The sequence below is a fragment of the Apodemus sylvaticus genome, chromosome 21 (assembly GCF_947179515.1).
Source record: "Apodemus sylvaticus chromosome 21, mApoSyl1.1, whole genome shotgun sequence".
NCBI classification, from domain to species: domain Eukaryota; kingdom Metazoa; phylum Chordata; class Mammalia; order Rodentia; family Muridae; genus Apodemus; species Apodemus sylvaticus.
In genome coordinates, this window is record NC_067492.1 from 20,813,948 (window position 1) to 20,828,825 (window position 14,878).

Sequence of the window (14,878 nt, forward strand, 5' to 3'; positions counted from 1 at the left end):
TGTCCTGCTGTGGGGCCAGCGGCAGGCGTCAGTGGGGAGAGGGAACTGCCACCAAGCCTGTCGACCCAAGTTCAATCCCCAGGACCCACAGTATAGAAGGGGAGAACTGAGTCTTTCCCGGTGTCCTCTGACCTCCATACACGGGCACACACAAATCAACAGATGAATCAAAAAAAAAAAAAAAAAAAAAAGATATCACTGAGGAAAGATATTGAGTGGCATCAAACCAAGGTCACACAGCAGTCATGGTAGCACACACTGGTAATCACAAGTGGCGGAGACATGAGGAGAAGCAGTTTGAGGCCAGTCGGGGTGACGCGGGAAGCAGTGTCTATCTTGTCCCTTCCCCACACCCCCCAAAAAGGTCACAGCCTATAAAACTTTATAAATGCGAGTTGCGAGTTACTTACAGAATCATTTTGATTCTACAGAATAACAGTACCATATCTGTACAGGAAAGGCTAAATTTGTAGGTACCAGCATATTTTAAGTTAAAATCACCTCTAGGTGGTGAGTTTAGGAACAGCTTCTTTTATTTGGATGTGTTTCCTATACTCTGTAGCTTTTTAAAGAAGCATCTTCAAGCTAAACATGAATAAAAATTTGAATAGACGTGTAAGTACAGGAAGCTGTTGTGTTTGCTGATTATAAATCGAGAGACGGCGACCTACTGAAACAACTCCATCAACAGGGCAGAGGAAGACAAGCAGTTCCCTCCTTGCATCTGGGGGAAGCTTAACCCTTCACTTCCACAGAGACGCACAGAACCCGGCTCATTTCAAGGTGCTTGAGTTCCATAGGAGCGAAGGGTTTGTATGGCTGCTTGAGGAAGGAATGGGAATGCGGGTTAAAGGGACAAGCCCAAGGGGACTTCATCAAGGACCAACACCATCCCTCACATGAGATAAGGATGCAGACTGTGATGCTGTGAGAATGAATGAATCATGCCAGAGAAAAATACTGAATGACAAATAAAAATAAAAAATACCCCCCCCCCGCCCCACTTTGAAAAGTCTTTTGTTTAAAGCCAATGACAAAACACACCCCGGACTGCGGACTATAAAACAATCAGGCCACAGCAAGGATCCTGCTCATGGAAGAGTGGTGAACAGGGTGGAGCTGCTTCTACCAGTGGTGGTAGTGACGTAAGCAGTCCTTCTGATACGGGAAAGTCTTTCCTACAATTAGAAGTGCCCTGGAGTCAACTGGGGGGCTATGCAGAGGGACCTGAGGGCTGCTGTTCTGAGATATTTCAGTAGGGAATTCCCTCATGGGGTAAATGACCTTCAACTGGTGGGTGCTGGGAACGCCTACTAAAAACATACTCTATCTTTCCAACCTGTGCTCACAGAATAATCTCGCAGGTGAGAACTACAGCCTATCCTTTAAAATGGTCCCCCGGTTGCTTCTGACACCAAAAATAATATAACTGCTTTTTTTATTTAAAGTGTGCATGAATGCCTGCATGTGTGAGGGTGTGCGAGGGCGTGCACATACAGACATGTGGAGGTCAGAGGACACACCTGTCATTATTCTTTGCAACACTACCAACCTCCTCTGAATCACAGTCTCTCACTGGCCTAGAGACCAGCAATTAGGCCAGATCAGCAGGGAGCCTCTGGGACCCTCCTGTCTCTGTCTCCCCATGGGAAAACAACAAGTGTGCATGCACTACCACAGCCAGCATATGTGGGTGGGAGGCCTGAACTCAGGTCCTCGAGCTTGAAAGACAAGCGTGTCACCTGCCGAGCCACCTCAGCGGCGCTTGCTTGTTACTCCTTAAAGGCACTATCAGAAGGAATGAAAAATACAAACCACCACCAAATTCTATACCACTAAGACGAGACAGTTCTTACCCGTATCTGTCTTGGTATGTCCAGTCTATAATATGCCACAGCATTGCATAAATGCAGTAATCAATACAGGCAGTGTTTTCCTACTACACGGGGGCTGTCTTTCCCACTAAGACATACATATACATCATTACTTTCCAAAGCTGCCCAGCAAGCTACAGCAAGGCCATGCTGCAATTGTTTTAACTAGTTTAGCCGAATAGCTTGCTAACTTAAAAAAAACAAAAACAACTACCTGGCATAAACAATGCTGTAAGAATATCCATAGATACCAACGTCCAGAAGCCGCAGGGACTTTACATTCTGACAGACTTGGGGGTAGGGGTAGGGATTAAATCATCCCCATGGCCAGCCACGAACAGGGCTCAGGGCCCCTGGAAGCCTTTAAGATTAAGAGTATAATCAACTTGAAATCAACACCGGAAGCTGCCTGAGTGACTAAGTGGCTTCCTTGAGCCGAAGACAACTGAGGTCTGTGCAGGGAAGCCGATCAACCAAGTGCCCCGCCCCTAGCCAGAGGTGGGCATCCTTGCAGGAGACACAGGCAGCCTCTGGGTGTTCTCTGGCTTCTGATTCAAGTTCGACCTCTAACGGGCAGTCCCCACTCCTGCCCCCATCTCCTGCTCTACCTGCATTATTCTGAGAGATGGGCAAGTATGGGACAACATTAGCAACACAGCTTCGGGAAACTGTGGCTTCTGGGACCGTGAGCAGGTGCTGCATGGGAAACAAGGTAGCCATTATTCCTTCTTTCCTGAACCCCAGGGCTAAAAAGCACACCCATTTTTCCCCTTTTCCTTCAGTGGATATAAATTCTTGCTCAGAAGCAGGAAGGGTGTGAAGCGACAGGAAGAGGTGTTGTGGGTAACCCAGAGAGGCTGAGAAGCTGGGAGTGGGGTGGGGTGAGGGGGGGGGGGTCTGGTCTGTTCAAGTGTGGTCTGAGCACAGTGATTCCTTAAGGGAATGCTACCTTCACACACATTCCGGGCCGTTCTCAATCCTATCCAATAGAATCTCAATACTAGCAGGAGAGGCACTGAGAGACAGCTACCCAGATATGGCTGCTGGATATGTAGCAGGGAGTCCTGGGGTCTGGAAAGAAGGGACTCTGACAGAGAGCAAAGGGGGTTAGCACATGTGGCCAGCTCTCAGCAGGAAACACACTGGCTCAGGCTCTGGGATGCTTGGCTGGGGCCTTGTCCTGAGCAAGGAGGAGACAGGCCTCTGCCGGTTTCCTAGCAACCACGGCAGGCGGCAAGCAGTATCCCAGGCAAGGCTGTCCAGGGAAAAATTAAAATGGCCACACGCACAGATGCAGAAGGAGAGCAGGCCCGCCTCCCAGCTGGGCATGGCGGGAGGCATGCAGGGGCCCCTGCCAGCTGGTCCCTAAACTAAGCTTCACGGCAAAGCATCCGGGATGGGGGGCAGCGATGGAAGTGGCCTCGCTGTACCGAAGCAACAGGACATGACCACAGAGACCACATCTCAGGGCCAGACATGCACTCCTGACTGCCTTCATTCTGGCTTTGGTCACAAGCAGGGACACGGATGCACCGTATCTGGACTGTTCTGTACACCCTAACTAAAGTAGCTTCCCCTGACCCATTCTTGCTGGGCACTGCCCCGCACTAAGGGAACATTAGTATCTGATCGTCACCAATCACCCGTGGGGGCTATGAGGCAGGCCCACTTGCCCTACACAAGTGACACTCCTTAGGCCGAAGTCATTCGTGCCTTCTGTACTAACCTAAGCTTGTCTCACCCAATCCCACCTGTTTGGTGAGCTAAATACCAGGGAGGAGGGGAGCAACTGGTGCCCGGATCTGGATGGAGGAAAGGGCTGTCAGGCAAGGTGGCCGCCAAAGCACAGGAGGGGACATCTGCCCGCCATACTGAACACAGAGACAAGGTAACAGAGGACCGGATATGCCTGCATATGGTCACAGATGTCCTCCAACCCTGTGGTGTGTATAGTGGTGACTCGAAGCACTCTCTAGTACCTGGGGTCTCTTGTTTGTACAAGCTTGCCTTAATCCACACGACACATCAGGATATCCAGTCCTAGGTTTCCTCTGTTCTGCAGATGATATCATGGCCCATGTGCGAGGAGGTGGGGCTGGCACCAGTCAGAGCCGGGGACATTTCTGGAAGCCACTCTCCTCTTGCCTTGCTTCCTGGCTTTGTCCACTCTTGGATAAATCATTCAGCTTATAACACAGTAAGGCTGCTACAGGCCAACGGGATGGTCCACCTAGGAAAGACGCTTGCTCCCAAGTCTGAAGACCTGAGTTCGATCCCCGGGATCCACATGGTAGAAGGATAGAACTAACTCCCAAGGTCCCCTAAAAGCTGTCCTCTGATTTCTCCTGTATGCTGTGGGGCGTGTATGTAGACAGACAGACAGACAGACATGCATGCATGTGCACACTACATAAATGAAAGCTCTTATGGGGAACCAATAAAATTAGTATATAAGACATGCAACATGCCTAAAAATTACAAATGCATGTACACGCGTGTGTTCACTCGAATCTGTACACATGCTACACACAAGCATCACCTGCCACCTAGGTCATCTATAATGAGGAGAGGAGAAACAATCTCCTCTTGACACATTCAGATGCCTTACGTTCCAAATCCAAAATGCAGACAACTGGAACACTAGCACCCCAGGCCGTGTGGCCCTGACTCTGCCTCCCTAGACTGTCTGTGCGACACACATAACACCCAGGAAGCACACCAGGGATGAAGAAGACTCTTCGCCGCAGCCCACGCAGCACTTCCCAGATCTCCGCTATGACCTCATCAATCTCAAGTCTCTCTCCTTGGTAGTAGATGAAGTGGGAGCTAATGAAAAAGCTAAGGAAATCAGTGCCACTAAGGAAACGCCAATACTCATTCGCCATCAACATCAGCAGTGGACCTTTTTTTTTAAAAAAAAAAATCCTGGTTTGAATTGCTTCATCCTGGCACTTACACCAGGTGGCTTCCAGGCAGGGCCTGCGTCTCTGTCTCCACATTCCCTACAAGGTCTGCCTAGCAGAGCTATTGCTCATTAAGTGTCAAAATAGTAATTATCACAGGTGGTGAATGTGCAGGCGGGTTCGTGGCTGGCTTGACTGAACTAGCCCGCGCTTGCTTGGGGGCACAGGAGTTTAACCAGTCAGAATGTTCTGCTGCACACTGGCTTTGCTTCTTGTTTACTTATTTATTTGTTACCAGCAAGGTGAGGCGCACGTTTCCTGCTTTTTAGAGCTGGCTTAAATGGGCTAACTCGAAACCACACAAAGCCACTCCCTTTAAAGTTTGGAACTCAAGTTAGGAGGAGCTGAGATTTGACTGTGTCAACCCAATGCCTTCTTTCAACGGGGCTTTCTGGGGCGCTTTAAGGGTTTCCTAGGAAGACTATAAGAACAACAGCTCTTGCTTTCCTCCAAGAGATGGACAGGAAACCAAGGGAAGGAGCAAAACACGTCAAAGCCTCAAGGGTCTCCAGGCAAGGCTGGCGTTTATTTCAACTCAGCCTCTAACTGTAAGTTTTGAACCTAGGACATGTCAGGCCAGCCAGCCAGCAGGATGGAGAGTCACTACAGTTTCAGAGTCACCCTAGACAGTATCAGGAGTATTAGACAGAACAAGGGTTGGGCGGGACCTGGTGGGCATTAGCTAGAGCTTGAGCCTTAAAAAAACCACCAGGCTGCTGAATGTCTGAGCCTGCACCATTAATCTGCATATGACATTAATTTTGTTGCCACTACGTTAATGTGTGATTAATTCTGTCATGGGTTAGAGCAAGGGGAATTAGTTAATTGTCGGGGGGGGGGGGTGCCCTCCCCCACCACTAACTCGCTTGATCAACCTCCACCACCCTCTCACTTGCCCCGATTTCTTCTGGATTAAAAAAACATCCTGAGTTTTCTTCTTCCGGGCAGTCATTTCCTTTGGGATTTTCGTTCCATTTCCTCCCACCTCTCCTATAAGTGCATTTTTAAGCCTGAAGAGTGAGTGTCCACCTTTGGACCTTACGCAGGTAAGTGACACTCCCCACCCCTGCCCCCCAACCCCTGTGACTCTGAACCCTGTCCTGGCCAGTCACAGGTGGTTGGAAAGGTCTTACAACTGGGATAGCACAGGTCCCCTTCCTACCCACAGACAGGTGCCAGTGTCTGTGACACCTGTATACGTTGTGCAAGCTGTGCTTTGTACGCTCTGCAAGTAGCCCACGGAGCTAGAAAGGCTGGAATGTAGAGTTAATACACCGCCACTGCTCTGTGGTGACACACAGAGACAGATGGCAGCCTTGCCCCTTCTTCCTTGCTGCCCAGAGTCTGGCTAGATCCCCTCTGAATTCCGTTCCCTACCATCTACATACCTCGTGGTCAGTAAAGGCGGCTCCCCCTCCTCTGTCGTGGCCACACTAAAGACCTCGAGCTCACTATGTAAGGACGAGCTGGGAAGTCCGCTCCCCCTGCCTCCACTACCCACAATGCTACGGTTGCAGGCACCTGCTACCACACCTGGCTTCCGTGGTGCTGGTCACCAAAGCTGGAGCTCTGCTAAGCAAGCAGTCTGGCGAATGAGCTCCAACCCCAGCCCTCTGAGTACAGTCTACCCGGTCGCTGAGCCTGCCACCTAGCTAGCTAGCCAGATACAGAGATGGAGAGAAGTGGATGCTCTAACAAAAAAAGGATCAGAGGCCCCCTGAGTCTACAAAAGGCAAAGGAACTATATGTAGAGCTTCCCAGTGCCAGAACAACTCAGAGTCCAGGAACGCCCAGGTCAGACTCAACAGCTCCTGACGGACGCAGTGACGATGCCAAGAATACCTGCCACCCCTGGTCAAGAAAAGGTCACTCCTTGGGACTGGCAATATGGTTTAGCAGTGAAAAGCACTTGCTGTCTTTCAGAGGATCCGAGATCTGTTCCCAGCACCTACATCAGGAGGATTACTACTGTCTCTAACTCAAGCACCAGGGCATTTAGCACCCTCCTCTGGCCTCCTTGGGCGTTCTCCAACACCACACACATAGACACACACACACATATTTAATGAGGAGGGAGTGGTTTTTCATGATGACAAATCCTAGCTTCACTGAGCTGAAGTTCACATATGTCTCTACTTAGCTCCCTGCTGCCTGCTACCCAACTCTCTTGCATTCTGAAGGAATGAAGGCAGGGGGGAAAAAAGAATGAAGGGTGGGAATAAGTGAACTCCCTCTATCCAATATCAGAACCGTCAGAATCATCTCACTCACGGGGCTGGAAAAACCAAGCGCCATGTTGTGCTAAAGAGATATCTCTGATGACAGCGCAGGGGTGGAGTATGAATGGGTCCTGGGCAAGAGTGGGCAGTGAGGGTGTCAAAGTCTTTGGAAGCCATGAGTAAAATAATCACCACTGGCTTGCAGTGGTGTCTCCACGCTGTCCCTCATGGACCGTCCTGCGGATCAAACCTATGGCCTTGCGCATGCTACTCAAGAGCTCTACCAACTAAGGCACATCCAGGCCAAAACATATACACCCCTTTAAAAAGATACACATGTATGTGTTTGCACATACACATGTATGTTATATATGTTCACCACATGTATACATGTACTATCAGAGGCCAGAAGGGGACCTTGGGGCCCCTGGAACTGGAGCTGCAGATGGTTGTCAGCCAACATGTGGGTGCTGCGAACCCCACTTCCATTCTCTGCAAGAACGGCCTGTATTTTCTTAACCACAGAGCCAGGACACCCAAGCATCGACTCCTGCTCACTACAGTGACAAGATACAACCAAGAGTCCATGATTTTTTTTTTTAAAGCGTGGAGCTCTCTTAAGTTTGGAAGCCAACTGTTTGAATTTGGAAACTTATCTATCAACTATATTTTTTTAATTAGAAAGGAGCAATGTGCTTATGGGCCATAATTACTCTAATATCTTAGTATTTTACTTCAGATATACCCTTGCAGCTAAACTCAAAGGAGATACTGGAGAGAGACTGAATATAATTTCCCACGACCAGTCCCAAAGGAATGTATGTGTTTCCAGGGTCTGTCTGTCTGTCTGTCTGTCTCACATTCATAACTCACTCCATCCCTTCCTTCCCCAACTAGTAAGGACAGATACAATCCTGGAAGAGGTAACTTTGCCAAGGCTAGTTAAACCCTTTCCTGTGAGAGAATTCTTTTTAAATGAGTGAAAGGGCGGGCTCCAAGGCAAAAATATCTCCCGCCCTTTTGTGGGAGTGGTTCCGTTCTCTCTCAGATGAATGGCAGGCGCTGTGGGTCCCTTCTTTCTCAGCTCCTGCGTGGCTCCTGCTGCTTCAATATGGGCATTACCCACATGTGAACTGGACGTTATTCAGCACATGGGAAATAGGTCCTGACCACCCAGGGCCACTAAAGATCCCGTGACATTTTTGTAAATCAGTCAAATTCTATCCCAGACAGCAGGCTCAACAGTTGCCACGTTGATTACATATTCCAGATTACATATTCCCAGCCCTTCTGGGCAAAACAAGAGACCAGCTTCCCTCCTCGGGGCACATTCTCAGAACCTATCCTGGTCACCTCATCTGGCTACATCTGCAACCCTCAAAAGGTCTCAGTTTCCTACTTTCAAGTACTGACATCTATATATGGGTGATGGCCAAGACACCGACTGACTCCTCATCCAGGGCTCTAAGACTTGAAGGGGACCTGAAGGCAAAAAAATGGCAGTTAGACATTGAGAAGTAACCCCAGGAGAGAGTCTCAGCACAGGGGCTTTCTTAGGTGTTTCTCATATGAGAAAAATCACCTATTAAAATCTATTCTAAGGGACCAGGGAAAGTAGGTAGTCTGCCTGTGGAACCAACGTAAAGACCCAAGCTAAAATTTCTAGAACCAAGTAGGAAAGCCAGGCTCTGTGTCAAGCGTCTGTAATCACAAGGCTACAGAGATAGAAACAAGAAGGTCCCTGGGCCGTGATGGCTGCTGAATCGGCTCCAAGCCAGTGAGAGACCCTGCCCCGAAAGGCAAAGCAGAGAACAACCAAGGAAGACGTGCAGTCTCCAACTCTGGCCTCTCCATGGGTTCAGAATCTGAACCTTTACAATCTCTAACTTCTAGCTCTCCCACACATACAGAACGACACACACACACCCCGCCCTACCTGCCGCTTCCACCACCACAACTGATCGATCACGTGTTTATGTCAAGGCCTCATCCTGTGGTGCAGGCCAGCCCTGCTCTCACAGCGATCCTCCGGTTTCAGCCTCTCTAGCCCTGGGAATATAGGTGTGAGACAGACGCCAGGCCACCATACATTTTAACAGCCTAAACCATCCTTTTCCCTCAACTCCTCCATGTATGCCTGTCCTCAGCTGAAGACTCTTCTATCCATTCTTCCTTTGGATCAACCAAGCTGTTCTTTCCAGGAAAAGCCCTTCCCCGGGGTGAGGCCCCCTTGGCCTGCTGCCCCCTTGCCTTGAAATCTAGAGTAAGTTGCTTCATCTCTGGACAACAGGGACAGAGAAAGTGACATCATGTTACAGAATACAGTTATACCGCGGTGACTCAGGGAAATGTTCACCCATCTACACACCCAATTAAAAAAAAAATATCCTCAAGGCAGTAGCTTTCCCAGAGTCCTGGGAGGGGCTTGGGGGGGGGGGGTGGACTGGCAGTGGGACTCACGGCAGGTGACCCCCCCCCCAACAGCCCGCCACCCCTCCACAGCAGGCCCCGATGCCTGAGAACAGCTTTCTATGCTGGGCACAGCCCCAGCACTATGCTCTCTCCAGCGCTTTCTTCCCCACCAAAAACCCCGAGGCCTCCGGAGTGTACACTAACCACAAGCCTTTGAGTGGCTCATGTATTTACAAACTGAGGCGTGTCGAAATCAAAGGGGATACCACATGACATAATTCGCATTAAAATGTCAACAGGCTGACAATTTATAGAGTCGATCCACGGAAGGTGGAGAGGACTAGGACTTAGTAATTGTTTAATTCCTGCTGAAACCCCCGGGGCCCGCGGGGCCTTCGGGAAGCCAGGATGCGCTGGGGGCCTCCAGCCTGAGCATCGCCCCTTGTGGCTGGCACCGTGCCAAGACCAAGGCAACCGGGTTAACCATTTAGGGGCTGCATGCAGCTAGAGAAGGAACTCGAAAAGCAAAACTCCAGAAGGAGTGGGAGGAACAAGAGCATGCCCTTCCACGCCACAGCTGACATGGGTCCCAGAGAGGGCTAGGCCCCTGACCGCCTTTCTACCTTCTGTGTATAGAAGCTGGAGAGTTGAGTGACAGAGGAGACTGACCCAATTTTAGTTTCCTGACTGCTCGCCCAGACCTAAGAGCAAGGATGGTGAAGGAACTACAAATGAGCGACAGAGTCATGGCCCAAACTAGATTCCTGCTCAGGTAAGGTCGCCACCCCCCCCCCCCCCGAGTCTATCCCACCAGCCATCTTACCTTGCCCACCACAAAACAGAAAATAGCAATTCTTACTTCCCACACAGACTGTCTGAGGTGTGGGGTTTTTGTGATTTTTTTTTTTCCTTTTGCTTTCCGAGACAGAGTCTAACTACTCTGTAACCCAAACCTGCCTTGAACTCACAATCCTCCTGCCTCCACCTCCTCCTGAGTCCTAGGATTGCAGGCATGAACCACCACAGTCTGGCATCAGCCTCTGTCCCATATACAAGGTGTGATTCTTCTTGGACTCCTGAAACTGGTTTTGAGTTACTTCAGACGAGCTGATCCTCACCGAACTGACTGACCCTCACCGGAGGAGGTGTCCCTTAAGGACTGTGGGGTCTGGTAAAAGCCAAAGAATTTGAAATGGCTTGTGGAGGGGTTGGGTAAAATCTCTTGATTGCACCCTAAAGCCTTGAATCTAATTATCTTTAATCACCCCAAAAGAAAGCCTCACCTAGAGGGAAAAAAAAAGCAAAGCAAAACAAAACAAAATACCAAAGTAGATGATTCGGCAAAGCTCACACATAGCATTATCCACAGGCACCAGCCCTGACAAACTGGAGAGGGTGGCCCTGCTCTTTGGGACTCGGTCCCTGAGGATGCCCAGGGCCAAATGGGCTCCAACAGGGCCCTCGGCACAGGCTGTCTGTGTGTAAACAGTGGCACTTCATCCTATCTCCTACCTCATTAACTGAAACACATTAAAGCAAGCGTGCACTGGGATCAGAAAGTGAGACTGCTAAGCCAAGCTGAGAGACTCCTCACCAGCTGTGAGAAAGGAGATGGGGGTTGGGGGAATGCGGCCGGTGCAGCCCTGCTCATGGACAACCAGGCTCCTAGCACCCTATGAGGAAGGGGGACCAAAGGGGGCTCAGAAGAGGAAAGGAACACAAGAAGGCTGAGAGAGAGAAAGGGAGAGGACAGGAGGGGAGGGAAGGGGGAGGGGAGGGAAGGGAAGGGGAGCCCTGCTGGCTGGTTTTAGGTCAAGTTGACCCAAGCTAGAGTCATTTGGGAAGCAGGAAAGAAAATGTTCCCAGCAGACTGCCTTGTGAGCAACGCCTGGGACATTGATGTGGGGGAAGACCCAGCTCGCCCTGGGCAGTGCCACCTCTGGGCAGCTGGTCCTGGGTGCTAGGAAGGACGCAGGCTGAGCAAGCCATGAAGAGATGGGGTTAAGAAGGTGGTTAGTGGATGATGCCTCCATGGCATCTGCCTCCGACGCGCTGCATCAGCTCCTGCTCCAGGTCCCTGCCCTGTTGGGAGCTCCGGTTCTCAGTTCCCTTCACCAGGCACCTTGCTGTGGGAGTGTATGATAGAATATGCCCTCTCCTCCCCAGGCTGCTTCCAGTCAAGGGGTTTCATCACTAGCAACAGAAACAACCTACTATAGACAAAAAGGGAGGGAGAAGTGAAATGAAAAGAGGGGAGGGAGGGAGGGAGGGAGGGAGGGAGGGAGGGAGGGAGGAAGGAAGGAAGGAAGGAAGGAAGGAAGGAAGGAAGGAAGGAAGGAAGGAAGGAAATAACACCCCATAGGACTAACAAACAGAACTTTCCCCTTGTTTTGTCTTTAATCTCCCCGAGGGAGAAGACTAGCTAGCAACGGAAGAAAACACTACTGTGAGATTCCTCCTCATCAATGACATATTGTTTTTTTGATCAAACTGGGGGAAAACATAAAGAAGCTTATTAAAAAAAAAATCATCAAAACCAATGGTCAAAGCAGACATCAGTAGTATCCGTGGAGTGGTCCATGGTGAAGGCTGAAAAGGGCTGTGGGCGTGGCTCAGCTCTGGAGTGCTGGCCTAGCCAGTGGGCGGGGCATCCCACTATCCAATCAAGTGAGAGGAGAAAGGAAGTCAGCTCTGCTCTAAGGGGCTAAGACAAGACAAGCTACCCGGCTACTGAAGGAATCTTGTGCTTCCTTGTTTTCAGCTATGGCCCACAATGAGTATCAGACTGCAACCGACACATCTAGGAAAGCAAAATACTTATCAGACCGACTGGGCACGAAAACAAAACCGAGGCTTCTGCGTTTCCCAAAAATAAGGGTGACTATCCCCGCGCTAATAAATGACAAGAGCCATGACTGACACGTGACCAAGGGATGCAAAAGACTTGCATACAGACCTTAAAAACATGTAAACTAAAGTAAAAACTGGGCCGACCCCACATCCTGGACACTACAATACCATACTTGGTAGATGATTACTGCGTGGGAAATAAGCACTGCTATGCAAAAGAGTCCTTTGCATTTCTTCATTGGCACTTCAATTTGCAACCCAGGTGAGGTGAGCGGCTGTCTCTTGCATTTGCATTTTTGCAGGTGTTTCCAACCCTCCACGGCTCCACACAGTTCCTGACGACTCCCATGTAAAAACATCAAGGAAACGGAGCCCTCTCGTCTATCAGGTCAATTAAGAGGAGCAGCTAAACTTTTTGATTCTGTTTTTGTGTTTAGAAGTCTATTTGGGGGGCCCTCTCTCACAGCTCTACCTACCTACCTACCAGGCAGTCCACGAACCGGGTGAGACTTTTCGTGTCGTGTGTGCTGGGCACATGGCTGTGGATTGTTAAAAAGTCATTGTTCAGTTAGCATTCTGGGACCGGAAGCAAGGTGGCTCCTCCTACCACTTGTTGACTTGGATCCATAACCAGAAACCAACTCCTCCCCTCCCCTCCCCCCCCACCCCCCCACCCCCGCCAGCCACATATTTCATTAGATAAAATGTCGGGAAATCGGCTTTTAAAAGAGGAGGGGCTGAGGGGGGAGGACAACTACAACTAGGGTAGCCAAGGAGATTAACCTCCGATGTTCAAACAGAGATGAGGAGGGATGGATTGTTTAAAAAAAAAAAAAAAAAAGAAAGAAAGAAAGAAAGAAAGAAAAAAAAGAGTTCCAGCTGAAAATAAACTTCTGGAATATCTAAAAATTAATAGCTCACTACAGGTTGCCATGGAAACAGTTTTGCATACTTGACTTGCAGGTGCTGATTGTAAGGAAGGGAGAGTGGGGACTTGAAGGCCACAAGCAGGGACACAAATGTAAACATTAAAGGGAGACTCCTAAACCAATGTTAAGTCAGCCATGTCGCAGACACTGAGGCTTTGGATGGAAATGGACTCGCTTATGCAAGGCGGGGAAGGGCGGCTTTGAGGCGCCAGCCAACCCTGGGTCTAGTGTCTGGGGGGCTGCCCCCGCTCCAGGATGGTCTGTGGTATTTCCAAGGTTACAGGATGCACTCAGATGCAGGCACCAAACATGAAAGAACAGCGGTGTCAGATGTATTCCAGTTTAATTAGAGTTCAGCTTTCTTTTTGTTCATCTTTGCCTCTGTGGTGCGCACGTGGAGGCTGCTGCTTCGGTGGAGGCTGCCCTGTTGTGGCTTGCATGCTTTGTCTCGTTCTTTTTTTTTTTTTTTTTTTATTCTTTTTAATACGTGTTAGCCTCTGTCTAAAGCCGTAAGGGAGTAAGAAAGGAGAGTAACCCCACGTCTCTGAGAACGCTCGGATACTCAGCATCAATTCCAAACCTCTCCATCCTCACTCGCAGCGAGCGCACTCTGATCAAGTAGGAGAGATACAGCTACACTGATGCTGGGACATTGTTTTAAAGAAAAAAAAGAAAATTAAAAATGGATAGATGGACAGACACGTGGATGGACAGACAGACGAAGCGGCAAACACCTCAGGTTGTGGACACCAGGATTAAGAGACTGGCAGTAAAAGGGACCCTTGTAGCTCACTTCCTCACAAGTGACTTCTCCACAGAGAAGGGCTGGACGGAACACTAGCCAGAGTGAGACTGGCCCAGGGTGGTTTCCAGAGTCCCTGAGGACTGCGCTGGGGCCCTTTCTTCTTAGAAGAGGCAGAGGTATCTACTTCATAAAAACGTAAACATATGCTTTTAGTGCTAGCAGGGACCTCAGCGAGGTGTCCCGAGATTCTCACTCTTCACACAGGGTCACTACAGAGCAACCATGGTCAAGTGACATGCTCAACCATCTCACTGCACACCAGTAATGGTGACACATTTCTCCACTGTGTCCTCCAAACTGGACAGCGTATGGAGTTCAAAGCCAATGAAAGCCAAATTATGAGAAGTCAGTTTTCAGTAAGGCCCCAGGTGAAGGCAATACTTACACAGCTCACTGTGTCCGGCTGGTACCTACCCTAGAGCCTTCGCCCCTATGGACTGGTGTTCTCTGTACTAGAAGATGCTCTGCATGCTACCAAAGGAGAAAGGCAAACACCAACAAACTCTCGGATCTTCGATGATGACCTGCCTCAAAGTCGCGTTAGTACAGCAGTAAAAAGGGCGTGGAGGTAACCAACCAGCATCTGACTGGATGGAGGGCCACTCCAGGACGTGGAACCCATTCCTGACCCGGCTAAAGGAGCAGAGCCATAAAGTGACTAAGGACATTCTGTTAGATGCAGACCAGTGCCTTGCTCAGCCATCATCAGAGGCTTCCTCCTGCAGCCGACAGGATCAGATACAGGGAGCCACAACCAGACAGTGTGTAGCCAGGACAAGCCCGATTGGGATGTCTCCATAAATCCCTCCCAGGAGGCTCAGGGAAC

At 49.8% G+C, this 14,878-nt stretch overlaps 1 protein-coding gene across 1 annotated transcript in view; it reads right to left on the minus strand.

Moving 5' to 3' along the window:
* The window catches only part of Zfhx3 (zinc finger homeobox 3), a 244,358-nt gene that overhangs the window by 122,004 nt on the left and 107,476 nt on the right, over nucleotides 1-14,878 (minus strand).